Source organism: Lepidothrix coronata, unplaced genomic scaffold (assembly GCF_001604755.1).
Source record: "Lepidothrix coronata isolate B3197 unplaced genomic scaffold, Lepidothrix_coronata-1.0 Scaffold106, whole genome shotgun sequence".
Lineage (NCBI taxonomy): Eukaryota > Metazoa > Chordata > Aves > Passeriformes > Pipridae > Lepidothrix > Lepidothrix coronata.
Window position 1 is genome coordinate 567,969 of NW_016690286.1, and position 4,892 is coordinate 572,860.

Consider the following 4,892-nt stretch of genomic DNA (forward strand, 5'->3'; position numbering starts at 1 on the left):
CCTTTCCTTTCCTTTCCTTTCCTTTCCTTTCCTTTCCTTTCCTTTCCTTTCCTTTCCTTTCCTTTCCTTTCCTTTCCTTTCCTTTCCTTTCCCTTCCTTTCCTTTCATTGCTTTTATTCCATATGGCATAATATGATCACAGCAATAAACAGTCTTTAAAAATTAGCCTTATTAGATTATATTGACATTGCATAGAGGAAGTGATGAGATGACACTTGTCATTGCAATGCTAACTCTAACATGTTGATAGTTCTTTCCCCACCTAGTACCAGCCAAGTTCAATGTTAATTTTTTGCTGATGCATTCAGTTTGGGAGGAGAGGCTCTTTCAATTTCAGATGAAAAACTGTCTCTTAGTGAGATCAAACATTTGAGTCCACCTGCCAAGAAATGCAGGGAAGAAGTCAACACATAGTGAATTTTGATCTATTTTTGTTTTTATTTCCTGCTGTTCATGAGAACCAGGAATGCAGATCAGGCTCCACCATCCATCGAGAGGCATGTGTTAGCAAGGCTTCCGCTACTTTTTGGAGAACACCCATCCCCTTGCAGCTTTTGGACAAACCTTTTGTTTTCTGTGGGCCTTGGGTAATTTATCTGTGACTCATCTCTGGCAAGGGAATCCCAAGCCTGTTGGAGTAGCCTGGGAGAGTTCATGGTGATTTATGTGCTCTGAAGATGAATGCCCCCTGTTTTCCTGTCTCAAATTCTCACTCCATAGTTGCCCTCTGTTCAGAGAAATCTCTGAAAAGCCTTGTAGTAGAAGGATCTCCAGAGTCTCCTGATGATTCAGCTGGTCAAATGACAAACAGGGCACAGAAGATAGACAAGCTGACTGAAATGCAAACTAAGACAATCTGAAGAAAGGATTTCGTGAGAGAAAACTGTCCTGCATTCCTCTGGATAGATAGGACAGATTCAATGTTGCACATCAGTGGATAGCCTGGATGCTGGAAGGAGACAGAAACTATTGTGGAAACCATTTGAACCATTGGCAAAGCTCATAAATAGGTTCCTTACTGGGCTTGCATGCCACCTTATTACCCCAGAGCAGCTGTTTTAAAGAGCAGGCATAAACTCACCCTGGCTATTGCAAGCACGTTTTATGCAAGGTGAAAGGTTTGGCATCTGGAAGTGTCAGAAAGGAACCTTTTGCCATAAATCACACCAGAAAGCAGTCAAATTTGACAAGTCCCTTGAGACCACTTATATTTTCACCCCTAAATTCCAATATCAAAGAGCAACCCTTCAAGCTGTAAACTCCTATAATACACTACATCTGACATAAGAAGATGCATTAGTGGGGAGTTGAATGGCAGGAGTCTCCTTGACACATAAAGACTGCTCACAGACAAGGGCTGACACACACAGGGCTGCATGAACTCCCTGGCTCCATGCCCTGTTCCAAGCATGAAGAGGCTTTGCCTTCACTCAGATGCAAAATCGTTTTCCCCTCCATCTTTCCCTTTCAACTGCCCAGTTCCTAGAAGTGGAACCAGCTGAGAGCAGAGCCAGGTGCTCCTGGGCTTGAGTTCCCTGCTCTGCACTCAGGACTGTCCAGGGGCTGAGCCCAGCATGGATAATCAGACATCTCATGTTTCATTCTTAAAGGATAAGGAAATGGTTTTAGTCACTATTTCCTCGGTATCTAGCATTTTTTCTCTGATCAGAAAAGAAAATACTGTGGCACTTCTGTTCTTGGGATAGTCACCAATGGTCATGAACTCGCTCCATATATTTTTTTCCTGCTGAAATGCCTCCATAAATAAAACAAGCCCCCATAAAACAGCAGGAAAAATCCACTCCCAGTGAGACTCCTTGGAGGCAGTGGGAGCGGATGACAGTGAACGAAAGGTGGGGATAAGAAGCTGCCCCCCTGCTTGCTCACACAGACAGCTGTCTCTGACCAGTTCACTTCTCCTGATGATTTATGAAGCCCTTTGATCAGAATCGAGTTTTAATTGCCTGAACTGCAGAATCTGACACGTGCTTCATCAAGTCAAAAGCTGAACCTCTTCCCGACGCTCTGCTTCTCTCTTCTCTTCCTTGGATCCAAGCCCTGTAGGATTTTAGAAATCCACCTAACTCCATCTTTCAACTAGCCATCAGCTCAATAGTTGACAGAGGAAGTAAGAGAAGAAAGAAAGAAAAAACCCCAAACACTTCTCTGTCTGAAGTACTGTCGAGTTCCCCAACCCATCCATCCCAAGGCCTCAAGAAGAGGGCCCAGGAAGGGAAAGAGGGGAAAAATCCTCTTGGTGGGACTCCTACAGGCACAGACCGCGGGGGAGCCCCCCTGGCGGGGACAGATGCCGCGGGAGCCCTCTCAGTGGCATCAGACTCTGGGGAAGCCCTCCCGCCATAGAAGTGCCCCATCCACCAGAGCCGGGTCCCCCGCGGGGAATGGGCTGCCCACCCCTGGCCTGGCCGTCACTGGAGGGAGCGGGTATCATGTTACTGCTGGGCAGGCAGAAGAAAGGAGAGTGTCAGGCTCTGTCACGTATTATTAGTACTATTTCTCCCCATTAAAACCATGCCTCTGAGCAAAGGGGTTTCTTTCATGTTCTCCCCCACCAATACTCTGACAGAACTCCTAAAACTCAGGAATTTTCCAAATCAAAGACTTAATCGTTATCCTTCTGTCCGTTTCCCCCCTCTCTGCCACACACACTATACCCCAAACTGCTTTAACTGTCATTATCCCCAGCACAGATGCCTGTTTAAATTCTTGATTCAAGCTGGAGGACATTTAATAGCTGCCTGGATTAAATATTGCAGACTCCAGCCCAGAATCTCTTTGAAAATACAGGTCGAGGAACTATGTCTAAATTTGCTGGATGAAAACCGATCTATGATATATGTTTTAAGTTCAGATCTGAGGACCGTGAGGAAGGGGGAAGGGAGTCTGTTCTGGATCTGGTTTATATTGGTGTAAAAACCTTGAAGTTGAAAGGTGTTCCAGGATGCTTAGAGAGGGAGAAAGACAGAAAGTAAGAGGGAGGAGGAAAGGATGAAAGGAGGAAAGGAGGAAGGTAAGGATGAAAGGAAAGGAGCAAGGAAAGGAGGAAGAAAAGAAGGAACGAAAGAAGGAAGGAAGGAGGGAATCAAGGAAGCAAGAAAGCAAGAAAACAAGAAAGTAAGCAAGCAAGAAAAACTCATTAATTTGCTAATCTTTCTACATGAGAAGTGGATATATTTTCCATTGCAAATAATTAAATACGAAGCACGGCATAGCACTTTGAAAGTGCTGAGGTTCTGTGGAAGAATTAGCCGCCTGTTTGAAATTAACACTAATTTGGCTCTTGCATCAACAACCCCTTCGTAGACAGCATCTCGCTCAGTCACTAAACATGTTTGATAGCTCCAGGGTTCAGAAGTGAGTGTGCTGTGTGTGTTTGTGCCTGTGTGTCCAGAACACGTACACTTACACATGTGAAGAAAAACTTCATATCTTCTCAAATTCTGACACAAAGGTGAAAACTACTTTCCCATTGTTTTCTAAATTGTGTTAAAGAATACAATACAAATTGGCATTTGCTGAAAATTTTGATATCTGCTGAGTATCCCAAGTCCATCGTTTATAACATTGATGGAAAAGAAAACAAACAACAACAACAGCAAAAGGACTCCACTCCTTTAAATAAAAGGACTCCTTCATTTAAAAAAACTTTGAACGTTTTTACAAGATCAAGTGATTGGGACTCAAAGGCAATAAATCTAGATTAAGAATCCCTAGGGATTTTTAGACTGATGCTATAGATTATTGGTAGCACCTCAGTCTATGAATCTGTGTTATATATGCCTGCATTGTCATTTTCAAAACTAATGTGCTTAATATCAGTCCTTTTGCCTTTGAAAACACTTGCATAAAAAGAAAAGTAATGACTGAATTAGTTTCTGTCTGGCAAAGTTCAGTGAGAACTCTTCTATTATTTAATACAGGTACCTATTTTAAAAGCCTCCACTGCAGTTCAAAATTAACATATCAAACCCACTTGTAGATGTGCAGAAATAAGCGAGGTATATCTACAGCTCACCGAAATGATCTGTGAATGAAACACAGTCAGGTGTTTGCAGGAGTCCGAGAGTCCTCGGCTCCAGGGAGGGTCTTTTCCTTGTCCGTCCCTGACCTGCTGGCTGAGGGGCTGGCAGAGGGACAACTTTCCGCCCCGCCACCTGCCAGAGTGCCTCAGCATTGATAACGGTGGGCAGCAAGGATGTAACACGAGCAATAGATTTTACACTAAAATACCACCAATAACCTTACAAAAGGAATAAAACCCACCCCGGAACGCAGGGCTGGTAGCTACAGAGGGACTGGCTGCCCCTTGCTGCGAACGTCAAACTGAGGACAACTTTTAATTTCCTGGAGAGCCGCGGCACTGCCGCCCTCCCCGCGCCGGGGCCGGGCCGGGCAGGGCCGGGCAGGGCAGGGGGTCCCTCCGCCCGCGGACCCCGCTCCCCGGCGGTGAGAGAGGGGCCGGGAGCGCCGGGCAGAGTCGGGTGGTGCCGCCTGCCTTCCCCGCGCCCGGAGGGCACGGAGCTGCCAGCACAGGCTCTCCTCTGCTCCTCTTAGCAGCCTCTACCACCTTCAAACAGAAAGCAATTGATTAGTTTCAGTTTCTCCTCCCAGCAGAGATCTGATACTTTCCTTGGGATCAAACATATCCGAGACTAAAGGAGGGGGCAACCGCCAGGAAAGAGAGAAAGAGAGAGAGAGAGAAGGAAAGAGAGAGAAAGAGAGAAAGACTGAGAAAGAGAAAAAGAGAAAGAGGGAAAGAGAGAAAAAGAGAAAGAGAGAAAGAAAGAAAGAAAGAAAAAGAAAGAAAGAAAGAAAAAGAAAGAAAGAAAGAAAGAAAGAAAGAAAGAAAGAAAGAAAGAAAGAAAGAAAGA